This window comes from Stomoxys calcitrans, chromosome 5 (genome assembly GCF_963082655.1).
Source record: "Stomoxys calcitrans chromosome 5, idStoCalc2.1, whole genome shotgun sequence".
Lineage (NCBI taxonomy): Eukaryota > Metazoa > Arthropoda > Insecta > Diptera > Muscidae > Stomoxys > Stomoxys calcitrans.
The window spans coordinates 76303319-76319126 of NC_081556.1; the positions used below are offsets into that span (position 1 = coordinate 76303319).

The following is a 15808-nucleotide window of genomic DNA, read 5'->3' on the forward strand; positions in this document are numbered from 1 at the left end:
ATTTTATAGCCTCATCATTACCGAAAGTTTTACCATTTAAGGAGTTCTGCAAAGATCGAAATAAATGGTAGTCTGATGGTGCAAGGTCAGGGCTATATAGTGGATGCATCAAAAGTTCCCAGCCAAGCTGACTCAGTTTTTGGCGAGTGACCAAAGATGTGTGCGGTCTAGCGTTGTCCTGGTGGAATATGACACCTTTACGATTGACCAATTCTGGTCGCTTCTCCTTGATGGCTGTATTCAATTTGCCCAATTGTTGACAGTAAACATCCGAATTAATCGTTTGGTTCCTTGGAAGCAGCTCAAAATATACCACACCCTTCCAATCCCACCAAACAGACAGCATAACCTTCTTTTGGTGGATATCAGCCTTTGAAGTGGTTTGAGCTGGTTCACCATGCTTGGACCATGATCGTTTTCGACTAACGTTGTTGTGAACAATCCATTTTTCATCTCCAGCTATGATTCGTTTTAAAAATGGATCGAATTCTTTGCGTTTAAGGTGCATATCACAAGCGTTGATTCGGTTTGTTAAATGAATTTCTTTCAATACATGTCGTACCCAAATATCAAGCTTTTTCACCAGTCCAAGACTTTTTATGTGATAATGAACGGTTGATTTTGGTATATGTAACATCTCTCCTATCTCACGCTCAGTTACATGACGATCCAATTCGATTAATGCTTTGATTTGGTCATCATCAACTTCATTTGGCCGACCTGAACGTGGCTCATCTTTAAGTGAAAAATCTCCAGAACGGAATTTGCGAAACTAATTTTGACATTGTCTTCCTTTAAGGCTTTATCACCATACACATCTCGTAACTTTTTAGCAACCTGCTCCGCGTTTTTTCCTTTACGGAAATAATAGAGTAAAATATGACGAAAATGCTCCTTTGTGGGCTCCATATTAAAATTGACGCCATACAAACAAATGTAAACAAAATTTCGCGCACTTTTTTTCTAAAGCAAGCTAAAAGTAACAGCTGATAACTGACAGAAGAAAGAATGCAATTACAGAGTCACAAGCCGTTGAAAAAATTTGACAACTCCGACTATATGAAAAATCCACAATTACTTTTTGGGCAACCCAATACAATATTATTTTGTTTCATTCGTCAGTTTGAGTTCATTAGAAATACATAGAATCTAATAACAAAAACAATTTCCCCTCAAACCTAAACCTTGCTGACAGCGAATCATGCTCACTTCCTAAAATGTTTAGCCAAGTAATCTAATGCCGTGCTACTCGAAGTATGTCAATACTTCGAAGCGCAGAATAATTTACCTCTGTTTATGTTTTCTGACCCTTTCATCAGCACTGCTACTGATTTAAGATTTAAACCGAAAATTATAGATTTAATTATACTTATTTCCTCTCCCTCCCATTTTGCCCATCTCATTGCAGAACCACAAAAGACTCCACGGAAATCACCAGGCTACATTCTCGCAGACAGGTAAGAATTTCAGAATTTTAATGTTTGCTCACTACAAAATTGAAGTAATAAACAACAACAAAACAAAAAACCCAAACACACATTACATAAAAGAAAAGAAAAACCACGAAAAAGTTCTCACCCAAGTTAATGTAATGCAACCGACAATTTGCCATGAAATGAATTCGGTGAGAAAAATAACAATTATATCGAAACCCACAATTATTCTAAGAAACAAAACATTAGAAAACTAAATAAAATACAATCTGCTATCATGGCCGGTTGCTGCCCCAATGTTGGCTCTACGGTGGTTATGCTGGGATTTTGCTCTGGTCATCGCCATAAAAACTATGATTAAATTTTACACTTTTTCGGCATCTCGATCTTTACTAACGGGGCTGCTGCTGACGGAGATAAGAATAGAAATGAAATGAAATCATTTCACTTTTAAAGCAATTAAAACCTCACCTAAAAATTAAGAAAAATCGACGTGCCCATTAATAAGAGAAGGGAGAGAAAGAATTGCTTGACTGCTATAAATGGTCAGATTAAAATAAGGTTAAACAAACCAAGATGATGTTGATGAGCCATAGCAGACAAATAAAGCAACTGAATGGAATTTACCAAATGCATCATTGGAGGCAGTGTTTCCCAACTCGTGCATTACAACATTTAAAGTATGTAAAAATACCATTGAGCTTAAACTTGGATCGGACAACACTCATTGATATATAAGAAATTGGCCCCTTTTCCTTAATCGAATCCTCATGGCCAAATTGGCATTTCGCAAGTATATAAAAATGGTCAGAATTTCGGTTGGGCTGAAATTTGTATATTCACCGAATATCATAGAGTTTTGAAAAGAAAACAATTTAAGAGCAAAAATCACATGTTTCAATTTAAAAAAATGTTTCAGATTGAACACTACTCGGTAATAGATTTCTTAACACATACATTTTTTCCCAAATATATTTGAGTATAAGCAGCGCCTATGTGACATACAGTATCAAATGGATCAACACTTTATAGAGGTTCATGGTCCCATTATGTGTGTCCTCAAGTCGGTCACCTGGAGAGCAACCCATCCCCAAAAGAAATAAGGGGAAAAATAGTAATATAGGTTAAAGAACCTTTGCTGATATCGCTAAATACAGCTTTGTGATGATAGTCGTCTAGGAATAATTGAAGTGGGATTGTCATCTTTATACTCTTCTTAACTTTCGATAAAAACTTTCGATTTCATTAAGTCGCCAGGCTGTGATGATATATCACTCCTTGGCATTTCATATATGCCTGTGGTATGGAGAAACCCAAAGGTCATTTTCATTTTAAAAGCATGAAAACCTTACCACACAAAGGCGAAAGATTTTCGTCCCATTAGTCTGCTATTTTTTATGCTGAAGACTCAAGAGAGGTCGAAAGGAACATATTTTAGGGCAAATATCTATGGAAATTGCCTGTCTAGGAAACAGCATACATATAGTATAGGGCAAAACCAATAAAACTGCCCTTCATGGCTTAATCGCCTACACAGAAGGTTATTTCGCTATCAACGAATACCCAATAGAAGAATTTCTTGAAATTTAGGGTGCTTTCACTAATGTAAAACATATTTTCATATGCCCCTTCGAAAATGGAAATGAAAGTGTTGCGCTTTGTTTGGTTGTAAGGTACCTAAACGGCGGAACCGATTTTCATGAAATTTTCGCAGATGGTGATGTTTGACCCCTTAATGGATATAGGCTGCCCCATTTCTTGACGTTCGAAGCGGGAGCAGACCCTCCCCCTAACCACAATTTTCAAAAACGCCAGATCTTCGAAATGGGTTTGCACACTAATGGTTACCCAAAAACACGAAATTGTAATAAACCAGTAAGAAAAGTCAAGCGGTGCCGACTGTAGAATACCCTTCACCTACCCTACAAGTACAATATGGGAGCTATGTCCAATTCTGAACCAATTTTGATGGACCTCGGCGAGCAAATATGTTCAAACTGTAATAACTACGTTTCACAAATGACAACATTATTGCAAATTACCCAAAATTTAATGAAAATATATAAGGGAGCTATATCTAATTCTGAACCGATTTCGAGCAAACTTCTCAGGTAATGTGGTAGTCGTCGAGGAAAGCGTTGTGCAATATTTTTTGGCAAGATGGGTCAAATAATGCGCTTGCATTGGCTCTTGGTTTGAAAATCTTACGATATACATATATGACAGCTACATCTAAACCTGTGTCGGGAGTCATAAGAAAATCCTTCCTGAAAAATTTCGAGAGAATCGGAGCACTTTCTTGCAATATTTCTCAAAAATTGGACGAACATATATATGGGAGCTATACCTAAATCCGAACCGATTTCGAGCAAACTTTATAGACATTGTGGAAATTGTCGAAGAAAGTGTTGTACAAAATTTTGGGAATATTAGTCAATAACTGCGCTTGCAGTGGCTCTAGGAGCCAAAATCGGGCGATATATATATATGAGAGCTATATCTAAATCTGAACCGATTTCCATGAAATTCGCATGTAATACCGAAAGTCATTAGCAAATCTTTCCTACCAATTTTCGAGAGAATCGGGTAACAAATAACCATTTTATTGCATTAATACTGAAAATCGGACGAACATATATATGGGAGCTATATCCAAATCTGAACCGATTTTTTCCAATTTCAATAGGCTTTGTCTCTAGGCAGAAAACACACACCCATACCAAATTTGAAGACGATCGGATGAAAATTGCGACCTGTAGTTTGTACATGAATTAACATGGACAGACAGACAGACGGACTAGCTAAATCGAATCAGAAAGTGATTCTGAGTCCATCGGTATGCTTATCAATGGGTCTATCTCTCTTCCTTTTGGGTGTTAAAAACTAATTCACTAAGTTATAATATCCTGTACCACAGTAGTGGTGTAGGGTATAAACATTGGAGTCAAATAATCTGGGTGAACGCCCCACCCCAAAATCCACCTAAACGTACATGCTTACCGATTGCGGTACTTTAGAGTAGAGTACGAACTTGATATAACAACTCGACCGCAAGGGTTGGGGGGCCCGCCCTACCCCCACAAACCGCCCAAATATGACATGTATACCGAGTGGGGCAATATGGGTATCAAATAAAAGGTATTTGAAAGTAGAATAGGAAACTTACATACAAATTTGGGGACAAGTCCCATGGGAAACGTGCCTCCCCAAAAACCACCACCCAAACGAATATATGGTGTGATCGGGACAATATGGAATCCAAACGAAAGTTACTTGAGGGTAGAATACGAACTTATATAAAAATTTGGGCTCTAGTATTCTTGGGTGGGTCGCCCCACCCCAAAATAATGCCCCGAATTGACATGCAAATTGAACACGAAATTTTTGTATTTTAATGAAAGGTATTTTAGAGTTCAATACCTTTCATTATTTTCAAATTTGGATCATGTCGAAAGAGGGCCGCAAACAGGGTTTTGCGAAGCACACCGGTCAGTACTTAATAAATGTAGAATTATCAAAAAAACAGTAAGGAAAGGCAAAAGTCGGACGATGCCGACTATATAACACCCGACACCTGTCCTATAAGTACTAATTGGGAGCTATATCTAATGCTGAACCAATTTTGATGGCTCTCGTCAGAGGTTTCCAGATGGGTTCAGATCTGTTGTAAAATCTACGGCTTTATAAGTGCAAATAGGGCTATGTATATGGGAGCTAAAGATTAATCTGATCGGATTTGTATAAAATTTAACAAAAATGTCAACAATTTTACGAGAATATATATGCCGATTTTCGTGACAATCTGTTGATAAATGACACCATTATTGCAAATTACTCAATGTCGGACGAACATATTGATGGGAGCTGTATCTGAATCTGAACCGATTTCAACCAAACTTTCAAAAATTTGCAATAATGTTGTCATTTGACAACCATAGTTATTAAAGTTTGAACATATTTGCTCGAAATTTCTTAAAACATTCGCCGAGGTTCATCAAAATTGGATATAGCTCCCACGTTATACTTATAGGGTAGGTGTAGAGGTTTATACAGTCGGCACCGCCCGACTTTTACCTTTCCTTACTGGTTTTATTATGAATATCAATAATTTTTTGTTAAATTAAATCGGCTGTGACCCTTTTTATACCCACCACCGAAGGATGGGGGTATATTCATTTTGTCATTCCGTTTGCAACACATCGAAATATCCATTTCCGACCCTATAAAGTATATATATTCTTGATCAGCGTAAAAATCTAAGACGATCTAGCCATGTCCGTCCGTCTGTCCGTCTGTCTGTTGAAATCACGCTACAGTCTTTAAAAATAGAGATATTGAGCTGAAATTTTGCACAGATTCTTTTTTTGTCCATAAGCAGGTTAAGTTCGAAGATGGGCTATATTGGACTATATCTTGATATAGCCCCCATATAGACCGATCCGCCGATTTAGGGTCTTAGGCCCATAAAAGCCACATATATTATCCGATTTTTTTGAAATTTGGGACAGTGAGTTGTGTTAGGCCCTTCGACATCCTTTGTCAATTTGGCTCAGATCGGTTCAGATTTGGATATAGCTGCCATATAGACCGATCCTCCGATTTAGAGTCTAAGGCCCACAAAAGCCACATTTATGGTCCGATTTCGCTGAAATTTGGGACAGTGAGTTGTCTTAGGCCCTTTGACATGTTTCTTTAATTTGGTCCAAATCGGTTCAGATTTGGATATAGCTGCCATATAGACCGATCCTCCGGTTTAGGGTCTTAGGCCCACAAAAGCCACATTTATTATCCGATTTTGATGAAATTCGGGGCAGTGAATTGTGTAAGGCCCATCGACATCCTTCATTAATTTGGCTCAGATCGGTCCAGATTTGGATATAGCTGCCATATAGATCGATCCTCCGATTTATAGTGTAAGGCCCATAATAGCCACATTCATTATCCGATTTTATTGAAATTTGGGACAGTGAGATGTGTTAGGCCCTTTGACATATTTCTTCAATTTGGTCCAGATCGGTTCAAATTTGGATATAGCTGCCATATAGACCGATTTCTTGATTTATGGTTTTGGGCCCATAAAATGCTCATTTATTGCCCGATGTCCCCGAAATTTGGAACAGTGAGTTAAGTTAAGCCCCTTGACATACTTCTGCAATACCGCACAGATCGGTCCAGATTTTAGGTTTTGGGGGCCATAAAAGACGCATTTATTGTCCGATGTCGCTGAAATTTGAGACAGTGAGTTTGGTTAGGTTCTTCGACGTCCTTCTTCAATTTTGCCCAGATCGGTCCAGATTTGAATATAGCTGCCATATAGACCGATCTCTGGATTTAAGGTTTAGGGCCCATAAAAGTCTCATTTATTGTCCGATTTCGCCGAAATTTGGGACAGTGCTTAGTGTTAGGCTCTTTGACATGTTTATGCAACTTGGCCCAAATCGGTCCAGATTTGGATATAGCTGCCATGTAGACCGATATCTCGATTTAAAGTCTTGGCCCCATAAAAGGCGCATTTATAATCCGATTTCACTGAAATTATATACAGTGACTTATGTTCGGCTTTTCGACATCCGTGTCGTATATAGTTCGGATCGGTATGAGGTATATGAGTATAAGGTATGAAATTTTCACCGAATTTTGATGAAATGTGGTTTACATATATACCCGAGGTGGTGGGTATCCAAAGTTCGGCCCGGCCGAACTTAACGCCTTTTTACTTGTTTTTATTGATTTTGAACCAAATCGGTTCAGTTTTAGATATAGCTCTCATATATATTTTTCATCCTATATAGACTTTTAAGGCTGTAAAAGCCACAATTTTAGTTCAATCTATACAAATTTAGGGTGAGGTGTTCTGTTTGACGTCCTCATAAGTGTGCAAATTTATATAAATCGGGGCAGATTTAGATATAGCTCCCATATATATCTTTCATCCGATATGGTCTTTTAAGACAATTTTTGGCCCGATCTTTACAAAATTTTGCAAAAAATCATGCACAACATTTCATAAAAATCAGCCCAGATTTAGATATAGCTCTCATATATATCTTTCGTCCGATTTGACCTTTTAAGGCTGTAGTAGCCAAAAATTTGTTGCGATCTCTACAAAATTTTTGATGAGATGTTGCAAAATTTCATCAAAATCGGTTCAGATTTTGAAAAAGGTCGTTTAAAAACATCTATTTTATTCGATATGGCCTTTCAAGACTGTATTAAGCTACAAATTTTACCATCGTAAAAAAATCGTTCAAGGTTCTATTCGATATTTGAATAGGTATGTACGTGGACTCGATGGTGTAGGGCATTATATAGTCGGCTCCGCAAGACTTTTCTCTTTCCTTACTAGTTCAATAATAACTACATACTGCGAACAAGTCAATAACACATTTTATAGAACTCAAATCCCTTCATTAATTTATGAAATTTTCTTTCATCTGAATCAAAGTATTCCTAAAATGTGGGCGAGTATGACGGACTATTTTCTTTAGAATAATCATTAAAATTTTCCAACAAATCAGCAAAAGAAGAAAAAAAGAAATCAACCACAATTCACAGCTTCCGCTTCAAGAATCTCTGTTAGTGGAGCAATTAAGCCGTGTAAAAGCAACAAAAATTGAATATTTTAAGAGTGATTGAAGAATTGGATCAACAACATAAAAAAGCAAATAAACGTCTATTTGTATAACGCCATTCGAAAGAAAGCAACAGCAGTGTTAAATGAAATATTAAGATTTTTATCGAAAACAAAAACAAAAAACAAACACATCATCAAACATTTGCTTAGAAATTCAAGCTCAAAACAAAACCGAGAAATAACAAAGACAAACCAGCAGCAACAACAACAAGCACACAACTTGTAATGGAAAAACGACAAATAAAATTATAAGATGAGGGGAGGGAAAGAAATCAAGCTAAAATAAAACAAAGCCAAAATAAAATCCAAAGTAGAAAAAAACCCTCCATATTCCTAAAGACTGGTTTGCTAACAGCCTACTGTTAACTGACATTAACAGTGGAAGAGAGAAAGAAAGAGCCGTGCAGCAAGCAGCTAGCAGCTAACTTTAGCGAAGTCGTCACAAAGTCACAGCTGTGACAGAGGCTGAGCAGGCGCACAAAACACTCACACTAAGTATAGTGTGCAGCTTTAGTTGAAAAAGTCATAGTCAGATACACACACACGTACATGGCCATCGACAAATCGAAATACACACTCTTTGCTGGATAGAGAGAACCAGAGAACGACTACTGCTGTGGTCTTACATATGCACATACATACATGTGTGTATGCGCATGCATACACACGCTGCTATAAAAATACCCAAGCCCCCTTTTGGGTAGATACAATCATAAATGAGATGAAAACGACATCACTTGACATTCCTTAGCAGTGGCGCGACGCCGACTCGCCGCCGTCGCCGCCGAACAATGTATGTATGAGCGAATAGCTCGTATGTTAACCAGCCATCCGAGCTGGTGGTTAGGCTTCATTGATTCTTTGGCTATTGGCATTGTAATTTTGTATTTTACTTGGTTCACTTCGTAAAACTCGGCAAGACAAACGGCGTTTTTAGCGACTGCTTTCAGGTTTTTTTCTTGTTTGCTTTTATTTTGATATCGTGTTGCTTATACGGTTCCTCGGTCGCATTAACAACGTCATCGGCATTGTCGTCACCATCAGCATTATCATCATCATCGTCGTCGTCAGCCTCCATTATTGTGGAAGCTTTGCGTATTTTTTTTTACCCCGGGGCTTAATGCATTTTTTTTTCTTTTTTCGTGAGCTTACTTTTTATGGTTTTTGGATAAGAAAAAAGTTGAAACATTTTTTTATGCAGAATCCCAGAGAGTTATCAACAGTGTTCTGACTTTAAGATTCCTTTTTCTCTATACAATGCAGATGTTGTTTGTGTAGTTGTTGTTGTTGTTGTTGTGGAGAAGAACATTATCTTCGGCAACAGCAGTGGCATTAACATCTAGCAACAGTAAGCAACACTCCCCACCCTCTCTAACCTCCCCCACACCTTAAACACCACTATCGTATGTTGATGGTTGCCATTTGGTAGTTGCTGTTGTTATGTCTTTTTGTTGTCGTCACTGTTGTTGTCTGCGACGACGGCCGCGACGCCAAGCGTCCCAACTGCGACAACATCACCAAACGAAGAACGAAGAGGAATCAGCAGAAGACAGCGAAAAAAATGTTAAATCTTTTTTTTTTTTTGTATTCTGCTAAACCAACCAGTCAGCCAGCCAGCCACACTAATGTCAGCAGTGGTTCTGTCGGTTCAGTCTTCACTCAGAATCCATTTTATTAATGTGTATTATAGCGTTCATTGCGGTTGCGGTATAAGCGCAAAAAAACGAAAGAAAAAAACCGGACGGAAATTTTGTGCAAAAGAATTTGAAGAATATCGACATCCAATGCTAGCATAGAAAATCGTTGCAAAAAATAACAACAACAGCAAGAAGTGAGTGAAAACCAAAAAAATAATAATGGAAATCCCAAAAAGGAAAATTAGTAAAAAAAATTGTTTTAATCCCAAGATACTATGTGATGCTACAAAAATTCGATTTCTTGTTGGAAGAGTTAAGTGAAGCAAAACAAAAGACTTAAGAAACAAACACAAATGTGTTGAAACTCCATGTTATGGAAGAAATTTGCAATATTCCTTAAGTGAATGTTCTTAAGCACAATAAAATCAAAATAAAATTGGAATAATTTTTGAATTAGTGATACAACGACAAGTTGTCTAAAACTTGTTGAAAAAAAAAATCCACAACTGCAGTGGAAAACTTACTTCGCCACTCTTACTACGAGTGTAGAGCATGAGGCGCACATCAGTTAGTAACCCGAGAATAGTGCAACGAAACAAGAAGCAAAATACAAAAGACTTTAGAAACGTTGTAAACACCAATGAAGAAGATTAAAGTAATGAAAGAAAAAATAGCCGTCCAACACAACGACAATGATTAAAAACAAAAAAATAAACATCCCATGATAAAAGCTTACAATTAAATGAGAATCAAACAAATCTATATATAGAAATCAAGAAGCACCTGAAATGTATAGAAAAAATTTGAAAAAATCTTGGCTATACAACTTTTGCTTTACAGAAAAGTATCGTCTATAGTGTATAGTACTGTGAAAATAAAAAAAATAAAATTTTTGGAAACAAAGCAAAATGCTTCCTTAATCTATATATGAATGGCAGGCTATGAAAACAAAAACAAATTCCAGTGAAATTAAAAAACTCAATTCAATCATATCAACTACAGTTGCGACTTAAGCCTGAACCGGTCAATAAATTGTACACACTTGAGTTCTAAATGCACAACCTACAACAGAAAACCAAGCCGAATGAGCTAACAAAACTCGGCATGAGAACATCACTTTCTTTAAAAGGAAAAAGAGGAAATTTTTTTAATTAAATATTTCAAATGGGCAAAAAACCACATATAACATAAAATAATTTCTATATGCAATGAAAAAAAAAAAATACAAAAATAAATAGTGGAAAAATTCGAAAAATGCCTCAATGAGGAAGTGATTACTTTAAATGATTTCGTTCATGGCAACCAAACGAACAAAAAATAACGCTTAAAATCATGCGGTGGCAAACAAACTAAAGAAAAGAGAAACAGTGCAACATTGATAAAAACAAAAATGTATTACACGTCTCAGTTATGCTGAAACTTCAAAAAACAAAATAAAATAAAAAAAAAAAAATATTAACGATACCCCATTATCATTTGATATGCAAATACAGATGAATGAGAGGTGAAAAATACACAAAATGAAAAAATAAACACGAAATTATAAATTACTTAGTTTCAATAAAAATAAAACAAATAATGGTTAATTGTTAATTTTATTCAAATATTTGATTTGTATGGAAAATAAACGTTTCTCTGTTTACCACAAAGTCCATGGTTATGTACAACCAGAAATACTATTGCCAAAATGGCTTATGTCAAACCAATCAAAAGTGAGGATTATTTCATTTCGATGGCATTTTGGATATAACACTAGTTTACAGTTTTAACATACAAGTCACGAAATTATTTAAGAGTAATAATTGATACATCTTAGTTACATCTTTTAAAACCACCACCGAAAGATGGCGCTACGTTCATTTTGTCATTCCATTTGCAAAACATTGAAATATTCTTTTGCGACTCTTCAAAGTATATATGTTATTCATCGTTGCAGAACTTAAAGACGATTTAGCCATGTCCGTCCGACCGTTTTCCCGATTCAAAGTCTTGGGCTCATAAAAGATGCATTCATGAACCGATTTCGCTAAAATTACAATGTGTTGTTTTAGATCCTTACATATCCTTCTCTAATATGGTGTAGATTGGACTGTTACTATGCTTTACACTGGACTATGACGAAAGGCAGTTTGTATATATACAACTAAAAAAACAGTAAGGAAAGGCAAAAGTCGGGCGGAGCCGCTATATAATACCCTACACCACCAAGTCTAGGTACTACTTTAAATATATAGAACTTATATCCAAGTTTAGTCAGACTTTAATTTTACACACCTATCGAAATATTGAATAGAATCTTGTAAGATTTCCTTACTATAGAACAACAAGTGAAAAGGCGTTAAGTTCGGCCGGGCCGAATTTTGGATACCCACCACATAGGGTGTTTATGTAAACCAAATTTCATCAAAATCCGGTGAAAATCGCATACCTTATGTCCCATAGAAGTTATATCGAAATATGTTCCGATTTGGACCAAATACTAATAAGTACTGTAGCTATATCTAAAAATAAGCCGATCTAAATCATGTACGACACGGATAACGAAAAGCCTAACATAAGTCACTGTGTCAAATTTCAATGAAATAGGATTATAAATGCGCCTTTTATGGGGCCAAGACTTTGAATCGAGATATAGTTCTACATGGCAACTATATCCAAATCTGGACCGATTTGGGCCAAGTTGCAGAAAACTGTCGAGGAGCCTAACACAAATCACTGTCCCAAATTTCCGCAATATCGGATAATAAATGTGACTTTTATGGGCCTAAGACCCTAAATCGGAGGATCGGTCTATATGGCAGCTATATCCAAATCTGGACCGATCTAGGCCAAATGTAAGAAGAATATCGAAGGGCCTAACACAACTCACTGTACCAAAATTTCAGCAAAATCGGATAATAAATGTGGTTTTTATGGGCCTAAGACCCTAAATCGGAGGATCGGTCTATATGGCAGTTATATCCAAATCTGAACCAATCTGGGCCAAATTGAGAAATAATATCGGAGGGCCTGACACAACTCACTGTCCCAAATTTCAGCAAAATCGGATAATAAATGTGGTTTTTATGGGCCTAAAACCCTCAATTGGCCGATCAGTCTACATGGGGGCTGTATCACGATATAGTCCGATATGGCCCATCTTCGCACTTAACCTGCTTATGAACAAAAAAAGAATCTGTGGCAAGTTTCAGCTCAATATCTCTATTTTTAAAGACTGTTGCGTGATTTCAACAGACAGACGGACAGACGGATGGACATGTCTAGATCGTCTTAGATTTTTACGCTGACCAAGAATATATATACTTTATAGGATCGGAAATGGATATTTCGATGTGTTGCAAACGGAATGACAAAATGAGTATACCCCCATCTTCGGTGGTGGGTATAAAAATTATGGATATCTACAGCCTTAAAAATCATATCGGATGAAACATATATATGGGAGCAATATCGGCCAATATTGTAGAGATTTGACCAAAAATGTGGTCTCGACTACCTTAAAAGTCTATATCGGATGAAATATATATATGGGAGCTATATCTAAATCAGGACCGATTTTGTTGAGTTTTTGCCCATGTATTGGGACGCCAAATAAAACATCTCACACAAAATTTCGTAAAGATCGGACAAAAATTGTGGCTTCTACAGCTTTAAAACGACATATCGGATGAAAGATGGAAACTTTGTCTCTCAATGAAATTTCCTCTAAAAAAATTTTCAATTAACTCTTCATTTTAGACAAATTTTTCATAAAATTTTCCGTAAAGACAAAATTTTAAGAAATGTTCTCTAAAAGCATTAAAGGCTATTCCCTGCCGAAGTTATGGCGCTTTTACTTATTTATTACAATTCAATATTTATTTTCGAAATATGGCATTTTAAGAAAAAAATTTCCCTTAACAATCCTATCTGGACTCTATGTGGCTAGTCTGTAAACGAGTTTTTCATTTGAGAGAAATTTGAAGGTGTCGATCATTTAGGTCAATGGCTAATTAAAATAATATGCAGAATTAATGCAGAACATAAAGACAAAAAGAAATCACCAACAAATGATTAGGTATTCATAAAAACAACCCAAACTATATTAATATAGTTGCTAAATTAGCATTTACCAAATTGATTTCTTCTCATTTTATCGAGCTACGAATTCATATATTCAGAAAAGTAAATGTAAAACGACAAAAATTTCTATCGATATGAAATGTACAAATACAGGCCACTTTTAGAAACAACAGCATAAACCTTGTGTACAAATTTTAAATAAATTTATTCAAAATTTTATGAAAGTGATCATTTTGAATAAAACTTGAAATTCGAAAATATTTCAAATGGTGTAAATTTTTAGGGAACAGAATCATTTGTTTTTAACAAATTAAAAACAAAATGCAAATTTTGCCAGTGAACATTCCACTAAGGTACAGGGGCAAACTTCTCCCATATCAATGAGTGCAGTCCGATTCAAGTTTCGGACGCCGAGTCCGAACGGCGTGCCGCAGTGCGACACCTCTTTGGAGAGAAGTTTTACATGGCAAAGTACCTCACAAATGTTGCCAGCATTATGAGGGGAAAACCACCGCTGAAAATTTTTTCTGATGGTTTCGCCAGGATTCGAACCCAGGCGTTCAGCGTCATAAGCGGAAATACTAATCTCTGCTCTACGGTGGCCTCCAACACATTAAAACAGTTTCACTAAATATGTTTTTAAAAAAGTTTTCTATTTAAACTTGGAATAAATACTGCAAATTTGTCCATGAAGATTCCATTAAGGAACATGGGCAAACTTCTCACATATCCATGAGTGCTGCCTGATTCAAGTTTTAGTTGAATGAGCAAGGACCTCCTTTATAGCCGAGTTGGAACGACACCTCTTTGGGGAGAAGGTTTTTACCTGGCATAGTACCTACCAGCATTATGAGGGGATAACCAGCGCTAAAATTTTTTTCTGATCTTCTCGCCAAGATTCGAACTCAGGCGTTCAGCATCATGGGCGCACATGCTAAACTCTCCGCTACGGTGGCCTCCTGCAATAACTACTGGTACCATTTTTACAATTTGAAATAAAAGGTTTTTTTTATATGTATAGTTCTAACAAAAACATTGGCTCGATTTTGGCTTATTTGTGAAACTGTCCCCATATGAAAAATATATTTTTTCACAAAGAGAATTGTATTATTTTTGTAAAATTTAAAAATACTTTTCAATCTTCCGCACCATGTGTAAAGGCCATATTTTATCCAAACTCACTTTTTCATTATTGCTATTTTTTTATTACAACATCTAAGGCCTAAATGGGTTTAAAAAACTTGTTTTTTTTATTGTGTGATAATTTCTGTATTTTGCCTACACCTCCTTTTGAATAAAAATAGAAGGTTAATGTCATTAACTTAATGCCCTTAAAACCTTAGATTTCAATTGTCAATTGTAGTTGACAATTTGGATAAAACGTCGGCAAAATGGCTTATTAATAAAAACTAGCTTATTAATAAAAACTTGAGCTAAAGAGAGAAGAAATGGGTAGGGAACAACGTACAAGGCAATATGTACAGTAAGCGTCAAAATGAAGTGTGCAAAAGCATTTGATTAAAAGAAATAATATATCAACCTTTAAGTTCACTGTTTAAGGCTGGTACCATCAGCACTTTTTGCAGCTGTTTTTCGCTACCTGTTATTGTTAAGGTTTTAGTTAATTAAACACACTTCCTTAAAGGAAAATCTAATACGCCCGATCGAATGAAGATATCCTCTTGGAATATCGCACAGATACTTCTTATTGATGTAGGTAGCTGGGGATTGCAAATGGGCCAGATTTCGATACAGCTTCCATATTTGAGATCGTGAGCCGCTGGAAGCCACAATTGCCATCCGATCTGGCTGAAATTTTGCACGAAGTGTTTTTTATGACCTTCAACTACCGTGCTAAATACGATTAAAATCTGTTTTTAACCTGATTTGATACCTTAAGCCCTACAAAACCGCAACTTTTATCCAAATTGGCTGAAATTTTGCACGTGGAGTTCTTTTATGACTTTTAATAACCGTACGGTCCAAATCGGTCTATAACCTGATATAGCTCCCATTTAAATCAATCTCCCGATTAGTCTTCT

The 15808-nt window shown here is 36.3% G+C and overlaps 1 protein-coding gene across 16 annotated transcripts in view; it reads left to right on the forward strand.

The window, feature by feature from the left end:
* LOC106088992 (uncharacterized) overlaps positions 1-15808 on the forward strand; it is a 604691-nt gene that overhangs the window by 480875 nt on the left and 108008 nt on the right. For 7 of the 16 annotated variants that reach the window (XM_059368662.1, XM_059368666.1, XM_059368663.1 and 4 more), the window contains one exon: positions 1409-1457. The gene's annotated coding sequence lies outside the window, so the exon portion shown is untranslated. Of the gene's footprint in view, positions 1-1408; positions 1458-8932; positions 9018-9672; positions 9899-9936; positions 10360-15808 lie in introns of those variants that run through there. The other 9 variants (XR_001221540.2, XM_059368660.1, XM_013254724.2 and 6 more) reach the window with 5 other exon arrangements.